Source organism: Apodemus sylvaticus, chromosome 5 (genome assembly GCF_947179515.1).
Source record: "Apodemus sylvaticus chromosome 5, mApoSyl1.1, whole genome shotgun sequence".
NCBI lineage: Eukaryota > Metazoa > Chordata > Mammalia > Rodentia > Muridae > Apodemus > Apodemus sylvaticus.
The window spans coordinates 95,063,003-95,076,495 of NC_067476.1; the positions used below are offsets into that span (position 1 = coordinate 95,063,003).

The 13,493-nt window shown below is 42.1% G+C and overlaps 1 protein-coding gene and 1 pseudogene across 2 annotated transcripts in view; one reads left to right on the forward strand and one right to left on the reverse strand.

Annotated features, from left to right (window-relative positions):
- Aven (apoptosis and caspase activation inhibitor) overlaps nucleotides 1–13,493 on the forward strand; it is a 138,628-nt gene that overhangs the window by 101,477 nt on the left and 23,658 nt on the right. The window lies entirely within an intron of this gene.
- On the reverse strand, nucleotides 3,400–3,815 carry LOC127685715 (translation machinery-associated protein 7-like; annotated as a pseudogene).

The following is a 13,493-nucleotide window of genomic DNA, read 5'->3' on the forward strand; positions in this document are numbered from 1 at the left end:
TTTTGTGTTTCCCTTGTAAGGGCTTCTAACTTTTGATCCATTTTCTCCTGTATTTCTTTAAGAGATTTATTTACGTCCTTCTTGTGTTCCTCTAACAACATTATGACCAGTGGTTTTAAATCCAAATGTGTTGGGGTATCCAGGACTTGCTGTTGTTGGAGAATTGGGTTCAGATGCTGCCATATTGCCTTGATTTCTGTTAGTAATGTTCCTACATTTGCCTTTTGCCATCTGGTTATCTCTGGCTTTAGTTGGTCCTGTTGTCACTGGCTGGTGCTTGAACCTCCTGTGAGCCTGTGATGCTGTTTCTGCACCACTGTATAACTGGGTTTCCCCAGGCACAGATTGCTGATATGCTGTCCTCCTCTTGGGTGCCATTGGAGCCCTGGTGTGTCCTGCCCCAAGTAATGTTATACTCAGGTTGTCTCTGTGAACCTGGTGCTGCCCGTCTGCTCTACCAGGGAGTGAAGATGGTGGTGGTGAGCCCCTCCAAATGCTGACTGCCCTGCAGGGCACAGGCCCCATGCTTGGCTGGCACACAGATGAACCGCCGATCTGCCCAGGTCCTGGGCCCTGGCAGCAGCCAGGCGGTCTGTGTCCCCAGAGATCTTAAACTCTGTGTATCACAGTACCTGGAGCTGCTTGTCCTGTCCGGCTGGGCGCTTATAGGTATCTTTTAGCTTATAGCTTATATGAAAAAAGACAAGGCAGAAACTCAAGGCACAGATGTGGAGGCAGGAGCTATTGCAGAGATCATGGAGGGGTGCTGCTTACTGGTTTACTTACCATAGCCTGCTTGGCTACAGCAGGCATAAATCAAGAAAACTTACTATAAGCTTTTATGTTGGCCAGTGTGGGGATGGTGGTGCCCATGTGTGCACCATGCGAGCATTCTTTTCAATTAAGGTTTGTTCTTCCAGAATGACTCTAGCTTGTGTCAAGTTGACATAAAACTAGCCAGCACAGTGGTCAACTTATCAAAGGTGCCAAAAATTTATACTGTGAAGTTAGTTTCAAATAATACCCAAAAAACTGGATATACACATGTAAATGTTTAAAATTGCACCTTTGTCTAATACCATACAGGAAAAAATGAGATCAAAATGAATATAAGACCAGGGATTATAAAACCCCTTGAGGAGAATTTATAATGAAAGCTCTTTGGCAATATTTAAACTTTTAAAAATTATATTCAAAGCTTAGACTGAAAAAGCAAAACTAAATAGCTGGGACTGTATCAACAGTCCCTTCTGTATGAAAAGCTACTGCACCACAAAGGAACATACAGCAAATCATCCAGGCAGTTGTGGATTAGGAGGAGGCATTCATGGACCAGATGAGGAGGTCAATAGAAAAATTTCATATTAAACTATCTGAATGTAGTATCATCAGACTGATCAGACATTTTCCCAAAGAAGATAATATGCTCCAAAGATTATGGAAGTGTGCTCAGCATCCCGAATCCTCAGGGAGACACCAACTCACACCACTGTGAGGTGTCACTTCACACCCACCAGTTGGCTGCTACCAGGATAGGTGGTAAGAGGTCTGAGTGTGAGGAAAGGGGGAACCACCCCGTGGCTGCTCTTGTGGGAAGGAGCAGTGCTCTGGCTAGCAGCCATTGTTGAAACAGCATAGGAGTTTCCTAAGAAAATTAGAATGACCTTACCGTCTGCTGATCTCTCTTCTGGGCATATACTCCAAAGAGTGAAATCAGCATGGCAAAGGCCTGTTTGCAGTTTAATGTTCATTACCCACAATTGCTAAGATATAGAAACAACTTTAATGTCCATGAATAGATAAAAGAAAACATGGTATAAAATTGCAGAATGCTATTCAGTTTTTGTATAATGCTTGAGTTAAATTCAGCATACCCACTCCACAAACAATATTTCTTTAAAATTTTTAAAATTCGTTTCACCTTTATGTATATGTCTGAAAACATGTATGTGCACCATGTGTATGCATGGTGCCTTCACAAGTATCAGGAGAGAGGGTGTTAGAGCCCACTGGAACTGGAATTTGTAAGTAGTTGTGAGTGGCTGTGTGGGTGCTGGAAAGCAAACCTGGGTCCTCTGTAAGAGTAGCAAATGTTCTTATCTATTGCACCATCTTTCTAGTTCCTGTCATTGCTTTGTTGTGACAGGTTTGAACATGTTTTGAGTGTTCACAAATGTCTCTTCATAATCCATAACTGCCTAGATGAAACATGTGGCTTATTATTACCTACAGCCACCTATAGCTTATTATTACCTACAGCCACCTATAGCATGATGCTGCCCTCGAGTATCTTGCTCATATCTACATTGCCCAACCTTTCTCTTTGCTCCCTGGCTTCTCTCCCAAGCCCCTCTCTACTGCCGTTCTGTATTCAATTTCCAGTAAATCAGCTATTTTAGTTTCCATGTAAGAGCATGTATCATAAAGTATTATAGGATTATGCTATGAAAATAAGTCACAAAATAAGAACCTATGTCACTTAAGTCAGGACTGTATTTTATTTGGTGACACAAGAGACTTCTGGCGGCTTGTTGAATGTGTTGTTTCTTTGTATAGGTGTCACATATGTGAGTGCAAATAAACCTTTGTCTGTATAGTTAAGATTTAGAGCTAGATGTGCTCAAATGTATGTTTCAATTAAAAATAGGACAGAATAAAACAACAAATAAGAAAGATACTGGCATATTCAGTACTAAGTAAAATGGCAGCCCGAGCCCCTGAGCTCACTCTTCAGTACCACAAAAACAGCAGCATATGAGGAGTGCTTACTGCCCAGCATGAAGCCCCAAGTCCAAGTCCAAAGCACCCACATAAAAGCCAGGGATGATGACGTGTACTGTATGTAACTCAGCATTGGGGAGGGGGCAGAGATAGGCAGCTCCCAGGAGCTCACTTGTCCCCCAAAATGATCTGTTTCAGGCTTAGTGAGAAGTAGCATCTGAAAACAGCAGAGAGAGCCATAGGAGAGGGAGCCTTTCTCTGACCTCTGCATGTGTGTGTATGTTCCTGCAGCACTCTCTGCTCTCCCATATAGATAAACATATGGGATAAAATATAAGCAAGCATGAAATGTAAAAAAATAAAAATGCCCACAACAAAATAAACCCTACTAAATTGGGAAATTTTGAGAAACAAGAGTTTCATTGAAGGTAAAAAGAGCACTAAAAAAAAGTAAACGTGTGGTTTCTCCTAACTTGTTATCATCATTACTAAAACTAAATTTAAAATAATCGTGAGAAAGGGTCTCTCTATGTACCTCTGACTGTAGTATATCAGGCTTGGAGGCCTGCCTCTCTGGAATGCTGGAGTTGAAGGCATGCGCCACCACACACAGCTTGTTATTGCTGGTTTTTTTTCCATTGCATTATTCACTTTATTCATTGTTTTGTTTTGTTTTTATACAAAAGTTTATTACAATGTACAACAACAGGCTCCAGGATAGCACTTCATTCTAGCTATTAGGTGGCAAAGATGTTATGATAGGGAATCCAGATGTTTGACAGATCACAGGATAACACTTCATTTTAGCTGTAGTGGCAAAGATGTTATTTTTGGCAGGGAATCCAGATGTTTAAATAGGAATGGAAGAGGAGGGTCACCATCACCTCAGATGTGAGGAACATCTTACTTTTTGCCAGATTTCTTAATTCCACCTGTGGCCAGGGGCCTTCCCCGGGGCCTTGACTTTTAGCTCCTGAGTTTCTTCTGTTCCTCCTTCTGTTTCTGCTTGAAAGCCTTCTCTTCCTCGTCCGTCTCTTGGCCTGCTTCTTGGGCTGTTTCAGGGGCTTAGTTTTGCCACCTTCCCGGTCCAACATGACGCCTTCAGCCCCTTCACCAGACCCTTGTTATTGCTGTTTTGAGGCAAGGTTTTATTCTGTAGCCCAGGCTGCTCTTGAACTTGATTTATCTTGCTTCTACTTCCTGAGTGAGTACTGGCACTGTAGGTGTGTGCTGCCCAACAGAGCTGCATTTACCTCAGAATCACTTTTAATGTGATTTCCTACTTTCCGGCCTCAAGTAAGAGTCTGTGTGCGAAGGGAAACAAATGTCTCATAGTCATTAATTAATAGTTGACAAAGTATTGCCATTTTAAAAATTGAACAGTTAGGACTTAGGTATATAATTTGTTTGAACTAATTAGTTCTAGCTTAATGTCAAATTTTGTATCTTATGGTTAAGTGTGTGGTTTTAAAAAATACAGCAGGGCCGGGCAGTGGTGGTGCACGCCTGTAATCCCAGCACTCTGGGAGGCAGAGGCAGGCGGATTTCTGAGTTCGAGGCCAGCCTGGTCTACAGAGTGAGTTCCAGGCCAGCCTGGTCTACAGAGTGAGTTCCAGGCCAGCTAGGGCTACACAGAGAAACCCTGTCTCGAAAGAACCAAATCCAAATATATATACAGCAGCAAATTATAGTTTCCTTGACTTACATGGTTGTGCAGTCAGACTTTTGTATGAAGAGACATTTAATTGTTTTTCTGAAACTCTACTTTTCTACACTTAAATAGATTATAACCTCCAATAGATAGCTGAGAACGTTTCAGTTTTAATGTGGCTTTGTGGGAGAGGTGACCTTCTAAATTACATATGATTTGGTTTCAAGGACTTGCTTCCAATAGAAGAATTATAACTATATAGTGCTAGTAAAGAGCACAGAGGGGAGGTGGAGGGCGCTGGTTTATAAATGCAGATGTAGATGCTGAGACAAAAAACGCACGCACAGTCGTGACCTTGGCATTCTCACTGAGTTTCAGTAGAACTGCTAATTATTTAGATTCTCTGTTCTCTGTTTTTATCCACGTAGGACTTTGTCCTTGAGTGTAAAAAAAAAAAACATGTTGTAATTTGAGAATCTTTCATTTTTAATGTAAAAGAATATGTTAAACACTTTTGGAACATATTTTTGTAGAAAAGAATTACCTGAGAGAACAGTTTCTCTGTAATTAAGAAACATGGCTAACTTTTCTGATAGTTAACAGTTGAGAAGGCTTGCACTGAAGCAAACAAGCACTTCTAGATCAATGCCATTTCAGGTGGGGACTGTCCCAGCAGCCAATGAAATGGGCTAGCCCAGTTCATTCAGTTGCTTTGGGACCCTTCTTCCAGGCTGTTCCTGGTTCTGTTGCCACACAGTACCTAGATCAATAGAGAGAATTGAGTTTGAGCATTGGTATTGCTAGTACTGTGGTCTGTCCCTATTGTATTTCATGGACCTCTTTGGTGCAGGAAGGAAATCATGGGACTGTTTTTAAAGCAGTTACCCCCTCAGTAGTTCCCAAACCACTCGCTGAATCAAGCAGACTTAGATATGGAGCCCTTGTTCCCTGGCCCTGCTCACCCCTCTAGTCCGTGGGACATATAGGTCATGTACTCATCAAACTGGACCCTGTGATGGTTGACTTGTTTGTTAATTTGTGAGGATCTAGAAACACCTAAGGAACTTCTGGGCATGCCTGTCTGGGGATTCCTAGATTGGCCTGAAGTGGGAAAGATCTATGTGTAGACAGCACCAAAGGGAGTCCTCCCCTGAATGAGGAGAAGACAAGCTGAGCACCCACCTCCCTCTCTTTTTGCTTCCTCCTTTGTGGATGCAATGTGACCAGCTGCCTCAGGCTCCTTCTTGCATGACTTCCCCACCACGATACACTCAAACTGTGAGCCAACATCTATCTTCCTTATGTAAGTTGCTTTTTCAGTTGTTAAGACCCAACTTAGGAAAAAAGTAACTAATCCAGACCTGTCCCTGGTTATCAGTCTTGTGCTCCTGCCTGCCTCTGTCCTGTAAGATTATAACAATTCTCCCCTTTCTTTGGAAGGTCCCTCACTTCTGCTCTCCTGGGCCATCCCTGACTGCTCCTCAGGCAGTGTCCCCTGACTCTCTAGAGCTCTCGGCCATTGCATTCCATTCACCATTTGTTCTGTTGTTGTATCCTATTTTTGTTGTCTTTAATTAGTTGTTTGTGTAGTGAGTTCACATGTGTTCTTCCACAAAGGTATTTTCATGTTCTAGCCCCTATCCTTTTTGACATTCTTTGGGACTAACAGCCTTTGCAAATGTTGTGAGGATGGGGTCATATAGAATTAGGGTGCTGTGCTGGCTGGTCTTATGGCAACCTGACACAAGCCAGTTATCTGAAAGGAGAGAGTCTCAATTGAGAAAATGCCTCCATAAGAGCTGGTTGTTGGGCATTTTCTTATTCAGTGATTGTTGGGGGGAGGGCTCAATCCATTGTGGGTGGTGCCACCTCTGGGCTGGTGGTTCTGGGTTCTGTAAGAAAGCAGGCTGAGCAAGCCATAATGGGCAAGCCAGTAAATGGCACCCCCATGGCCTCTGTATCAGCTCCTCTTTCCAGGCTTATGCCATGTTTGAGTTACTGTCCTGACTTCCTTTGATAATGAACAATGCTGTAGAACTATAAGCCAAATAGACCTTTTCCTCCCAAGTTGCTTTGGTCATGGTGTTTCATTACAGCAGTATAAACTCTAAGACAGTTGGACTCTGGTCCAATGATTGGTGTTCTCAAAGAAGAGGGAGGTTTGGCCCCAGATACACTGGTGAAGGACACAGACAAGAGACTGGACTGTTGCAGCCCAACTGATGGGATGTCATGGATGCTGGTCATACTAACTACTAAGAAGCTGGCAGGATGGAGTCCCAGCTCCTTAGAGCCTCATGACCCTACACCAGCTCATGAACAGACTTCTAACCTCTAGAACTATGAGCATAAAGTTCTGTTGTTTCAAGACACTTTGGTATGTTTTAAAGGTGAACCTAGGAAACTAATACAGTATATTAACCTGATCTTGACTCTTCTACAGACTTAATGCTAGTTCATTAAGAGTTTGATATGCTAGGAACATAGTGGAGGAGCATGTGTCCTTACTACATGTTGGAGCATCTGCTGGGTATATGCCCAAGAGTGGTATAGCTGGGTCCTCAGGGCTATGTCTTTTTTCCGAGGAACCACTAGACTGATTTCCAGAGTTGTTGTACCAGCTTGCTATCACACCAACAATGGAGGAGTGTTCCTTTCTCCATATCCTTGCCAGCATCTGCCATCACCTGAGTTTTTGATCTTAGCCATTCTGACTCATGGTATGAGTAGGAATCTCAGTGTTGTTTTGATTTGCATTTCCCCGTTGACTAAGGATGTAGAACATTTCTTTAGGTGCTTCTCAACCATTTGGGTTTCCGCAGTTGAAAATTCTCTATTTAGCTCTGTGGCCCATTTTTTAATAGGGTTATTTGGCTTTCTGGAGTCTAACTTCTTGAGTTCTTTATATATATTGGCTATTAGTCCCCTATTGGATGTAGGATTGATAAAGATCTTTTCCCAATCTATTGGTTGTTGTTTTGTCCCATTGATACTGTCCTTTGCCTTATAGAAGTTATACAATTTTATGAGGTCCCTCTCATTTGTCAATTCTTGATCTTAGCACATAAGCCATTGGTGTTCTGTTCAGGAATTTTCCCCCTGTGCCCATGTGTTTGAGGCTTTTCCTCCACTTTCTTTTCAATTAGATTCAATGTATCTGGTTTTATGTGGAGGTCCTTGATCCACTTGGACTTGAGCTTTGTACAGGGAGATAAGAATGAATCGATTTACATTCTTCTACATGTTGACTGCCACCTAGTGAGAATCACTTGCAAATTCTTTGAGGCCAATTTCAGAGATTCCCAACAAATTTAGAACCATGGACCATACACCACACAAGAAATAGGACCTAGAAAGAGACCTTGTCCCCGAGTAGTGGAAATCCTGAAAGGTGCTGCTGAAGAAAGACTCAGAACATAAAAAAGAACCTTCTCCCTTCCTCTTACATCTGGATGTTCACCTGCCTCAGTGGCAGAATCTAACCAGAAGTCAGCGATCACCAGAACCTGGACGGTGTCATCAAACAGTGGTTGCTGATTACTTGATATTATTCTCAGCTTTTCTTTTGTTGAGGGGCAGTCGGCTCTCCATAGTTGTGGGTGTAGAGCATCTGCTTGTCTTTGTGTTGAGCTTGATTCTCACATTGGCCACTCTGCTTTATTTTTTCCAGTTTGACTAGTTACCATAGTGTAGGATATTTCCAAACAAACTATCTTTACAGATTTAAAGGGGATACAGTATTTCATTTAAAAATTTAAACTTTTGCCATTTTAAATTAAACTTCAAAATATTAAATATTTATTTAATAAAAAAAAAGAATTTTGGCTCTATTCTCATTGCTATCTCATTTCCACTTTTGACTAAAGAAATAAATTCATGTTTATTGAATCAGTAGTTTATGTTGAGTAAAACTGACCTTTAATAGGTTTGAAGTTTTTATAAGAGTATGGTCTGACTTCTACAGTCATTTTATTCTAAGAAGAACAACAAAAAGCATGTAATGCTCATTTTAAAGACAAGAAGAACAAGACAGAGCAGGCCCCTTTTATCTGATAATCCAGAGGTTTAACTGGGAACGACAGGTGTCTACTTCTCTTTTCTAGAAGATACATGCATTATGGGGTTTCTGCCAGGTCTTAAAGTAGACAATGAAATCTGGACTGAAGCACGTGTCTCTGGATACAAATAACTGATAATGAAGTACAGGAACTCTGGCTGTTGGCACCAGAGTCCTCAATTAGGTCACTCAATTCAATGTTAAAGCAGCAGCAGTCTTCAGAGCATCTCTGACCTTGCTACCTCTCTTTAAAGTCAGCATAATTTTTAAAAACTTTTCATTGATTTTCTGTGAGCTGTCCCAGTCTTGCTCATCTCCCCGTCCCCATGTGTCCCCCTTCTGCCCTTGCAACCTACCCCCCAAAAGAAAGACACACAGATAAATAAAACATAGAAAGCATCTCATAGCGGGAGCTTTAGTGTGCCACAGTATGTCCCACATACACCCGTCTGTTAACACTTCATCACTAGCAAATGTTTGTTGCAGTGAGTCAGTGGCCTGGTTGAAGGCTTCTGGCTTCTGTGACAGATTGGATCCTCACCTGGCTCTTCCCGGTTACTCTGTAGTTCTTTCATAGTCATTTTAAAGTTTCTCCCATGCTACTTTGCAGTTCTTTTCTAGCAACCATGGATTTATAAGTTTATCACTTTCAGAGTGTGATATAAATGAAATCATATAGTACATGCCATTTGTGTCAGGCTCTTTCACACTGTAAAATGCATCAGAGATTCTTCTGTGTTATAACTACCAGTGTTGCTCCATTTTATTGTTTGTTCAGCGAAGAGTGTGTCTTCCTACATTTGTTACTGTGGAAAATGCTCTGCAGGTAGATTAATTCATAGGGCTTATCTTCCCTCCTAGGATTCACAAATCAAACATATAATAGTAAAATATCCTAAGTGCCATGGTTGTGTATGCACAATATATTATGGGAGCCCAGAGGAGGAACTTAACTCAGGAATTTAACTTAGATCTGGAGTCTCATAGAATGCTCTCTGGAGGAACTGATGTTTGAGATGTGAAGGTGAGTTGATTGGGCTTCACTGGGAGAGGTAGATTCAGCACATGATTTGATTGTTACAAATTCAAGAACTCTGCAAGCTGATGGGTAGGTACACTGTTGACAGTCTGAAATTGGCCTAGGTAGGTGTTTACACCGTGGGAATTAAACACAGCAGATGGGGATGGCTCCTGGCCCAACACAGAGCAGCTGAGCATTGCAGCCAGGGGAAACAGCTGACTGCAAGGCAGCATGGGGCATTTTGTCTTTTGTTCTCTTCCCTTCCCTTCTTCCCTCCCCTCCCCTCCCTTCCTCTCCTCTTCCTTCCCCTCCCCTGCCCTCCTCTCCCCATCTGTCTGTCTGATCTTTCTAATTGTTGTCAGTTCTGGCCCAGTTTCAGTTTATTGGCCATTCTTCTCAGTTCAGGTCATATTTTCCAGTCTTTTTGCAAACTGGGTAATTTTAAGGAACAGTACTTTGAATATGTGTCAGAAGTGTGTATTTTAGTCTGTTGGTAACTTTATGATTTTGTTTTCTTATAAATATGTACTTTTGTTCTAGGACACAGACAAGTCTCTTTAAACTAGTTTAAGCATTTGGGGGTCTTCTTTTTAATATTGATTAGGTGGAATCAGAGCAGCATTTAGTATAGAATTACCACCACAGCAAGGCCTTTTTGCGTATCGAATGGCTCACACAAATCCTGTCTTTCACAGAATGACTGTGGAAAAGCACTCTTCCTGGTCTTCACTGAGAGCTCGACACCATTTTTCATGGCCCCTCTGGGTGTCTGTTTTTCTCTGCCCTTGGGTTGTGGCTCGTACTTGGCTGTGCTCAGTGGTCTGCAGAGTACTTGAGGGAAGTCTGCCTGGAACTCCAGAACCTTGGATCTGTAGGTTCCTCGTGGCTGGCATTCTTTTCCGTAGTAACGTGTTACAGGAGTCCACTAGGATGACTAGTCAGATCACCAACTCAGAGTCTTTTTTCTAGCTGGCTGGGACTCTACTCAGGGATTTGGTGACCCAGGTGTAACATGAGTGTCCGGGGCGCAGGGTTTTGGAGGCAAAAACCAGTGCTGGCATCTGGCTTGGCAGCTGCAGCAAGGTGCTCTGCCATTTAAAGAAGCTAAGATAACTGGGCAATCTTGACCTTGGGTTCCTAGAATAGAGTTAGTAATTTTCCATAGGGTTCTCCATCAAGGAGATCAAAGTCCCATTCTTTTCCTGTGGAGCCTTGAGAAGGACCTCATATGTGGGTGCAGCACCCAGGACCATGTCTGCCCAGTTGATGTTGGTTTGTGGCACATTGGATTTGAGTCAGAGCTCATCAGGTGCAGCCTCGAGCAAGGTGGGCACACTGGCAGCTTTCGTCCACAGTTCGCACAGCCCCACTCCACGTCTAGTCACGAGAGGAACAGCTCTCATTCAGGAAATATGAGATACAAAAAGAACAAACAGGAACTTTAAGAAAGAATTTAAATGGGATCATTATGCACTGCAAACAGTACTTCAAAAAGCAGACAGGCCTGAGGGACATTCTGCCTTCTAATGTAAGCAAGGCTGCTGTTTGTATAAATCTCTTCCTATATATTAAAATTTTCCTAGGAGGAATTTCTAAAACTTGTTTATTATGAACAAATAGAATATTTTTAAAACCACTCTTTTTGGTATCTTAGGATTCACTACAACCCTCTTTAACTCCTGGTCCATTGCTTGCTATCTTACAGATGGGTGGACATCAGTAGTTATCACTAAATATTTATACTTTAGGATATCTCTAGTTTCTTATTATTTTGAGAGCCATTTAAGAGCAACTTCAACTGAAGACCTCTGCCATCTATCCTTCCCTCTCATTTGTTCTCATCTGAAGTCGTCAGTCTCAGAAAGTTTTGATTGCAAACAGAATTCTGTATTTTACATTTCTGTTGCATATTCAGCAAAATGCATGAAAATGTAGTTTTTTCTTCTCATTCTCCATTGCCTACCCCTTTATGGCACATAGACCACTTAGGGTAATTTTTTAGTTTAGTTTTAGAATTGTACATTCCTTCACTGGCTCATTTATTCTTCCTCACATAGATTTATGGAGTAAGCACAGTTTCTGTCTGCAGTGTGCAAGGTACTACAGTAGTCCCAGAAATATATGGTAGACTGCAGTGTGTGTGATGTGCAGAAATCTTGACTTCATGGGGATCAGGAACTGCGACACTCACAAAGGCAGAGTTGCATATACTACTGTAACTGTGGCAAAGACTGCCTAGAAACTCAAAATGAAGCTCTGTAATGAGATATGAAAACCTAGATATTGTTAGTGATGCATGAATATCACCAGAGTAGGACCACTCTGCCACACCATGCAGGGACTTGCCTTAACACCGTGTGGCCAATTGGTAGCTCTGGAAACTACAGTTGTGCTTTTATGTGCTCTGATTTTTGACGGGAAGCCCAATCAAAAGTCTTTGAAAAATCCAAATGACCTTGGATAATGTTTGCTCATTAAAAATCACAGCTTGGTAAAATAGTGTTTTCCAAAAGCAAACAGCGCACAAAGACGAGGAAGTAAGTTAATGCTGACTTTCCCTCCCTGTGGAGCTCACTCACACTCATGGAGCTGAATCGAGGGAAGAGGTAGAGGAACAGATAATCACAACTTACACGGATATGTGAGATAGATGTGTCTAAGGAACAGTGTGAGCTTTTAAATTAGTCTACTAATAATTTTCAAAACAAAATTCCCATGCCATCAGATGGAGGGCAGTAAAGCATAAACACTCAGTGGGTATGGACAGAAATGACCTTGGAGTTGGAAAGAATAATTTTATTATCCTGACTAGGATTAAAGGTACCACAGAAGCCAAGTATGGTGACACATACCTGTGATCCCAACATTGAAGAGGCTGAGGCAGGAGGATTGTGAGTTCAATTCTAGCTCAGACTAAATAGAACCTGACCAAGTAATTAAAAACACACCAATCTACCATTGTTTGAATACTATGGCTTTAAAATGTAAAACTTTTTACTTTATATATCATTTAAAGTCTTTTTCTGCTGTGGTGAAATGATAACCATTTTATGGTTTTGTTAATTGAATTGATTTTGGTATTCTAATTGTAGAGTTCTGGAAAATGAGGTCAGAGATACAATTCTTGCTGGCTATTCATGCCACTCAAGAGAACTCATGGACTCCCTTTGTAAACTTTGTATATTTTGTAAACTTTATTAAACCCTCAAGGCAGGAAAATGTCCACACTTCATTTCCTGGATCTCCCTAACTGTATTAATGGCTTTCCAGCCTCTGTAACAGCCACAAAGGTTATCTCCAGCCCCCCCCCCCCAGGTTATGCTAAGTTTCGGTGAAAAGTCTGAACAATAGCCACCAATTCATGAGCTTTCCACAGAAATCCACCATCCCTGAGCAGGAAACCTGTAATCCCTGAACTCTGTGTTTGATATCCCACCAATGTCTCCATGGAAATCTCTGCCCTAGAAAGCTTCTCTGTTCCTCCCTCCCCCCAAGAAACCCTCTGGGTTTGCTCAGTTCCCTGCTGTCTGCTCCCTCCCCTGGATTCATCCCTTCACACCTTGGACCCTCCAATAAATCTCTTTTATGAGATTTGCTGCCTGGTGTTAACTATCTCATCAGAAGCAGCTAAGAAGCAATGAAGAGAAGAAGGGAAGAAGTGGAGCCTGGCTGAGGCTCCTCAGCTCAGCTGGGGACACCCTCTCTTGGAGCTGCAATGCCTCTGCTGGGAAGTCTTCCCCTCAGAGCTGGTGGTTCCTGGGCTCCCATGTCTCAGGATGCTCTTCCACTGGGACACTATTCCAGCTCAGAGCTGTGTTGTTTCTGTACCTGTGTCTCAGGATGCAGAAACACTGCATCTTCCGAGTCCCAGGACTTCCATCTGAGCAGGGAAGCTATCAGTTCTACCCTGGATTCCATACCCAGCACCAAAAAGAAAGAATCAAACCACAACAATAGAATTCTGAAGTGTTCAACTATAAAATGACTTTTCTAAGAGATATTTTCAAGTACTGCCTCTTAAGTATCTGAGAATTATGTCACTT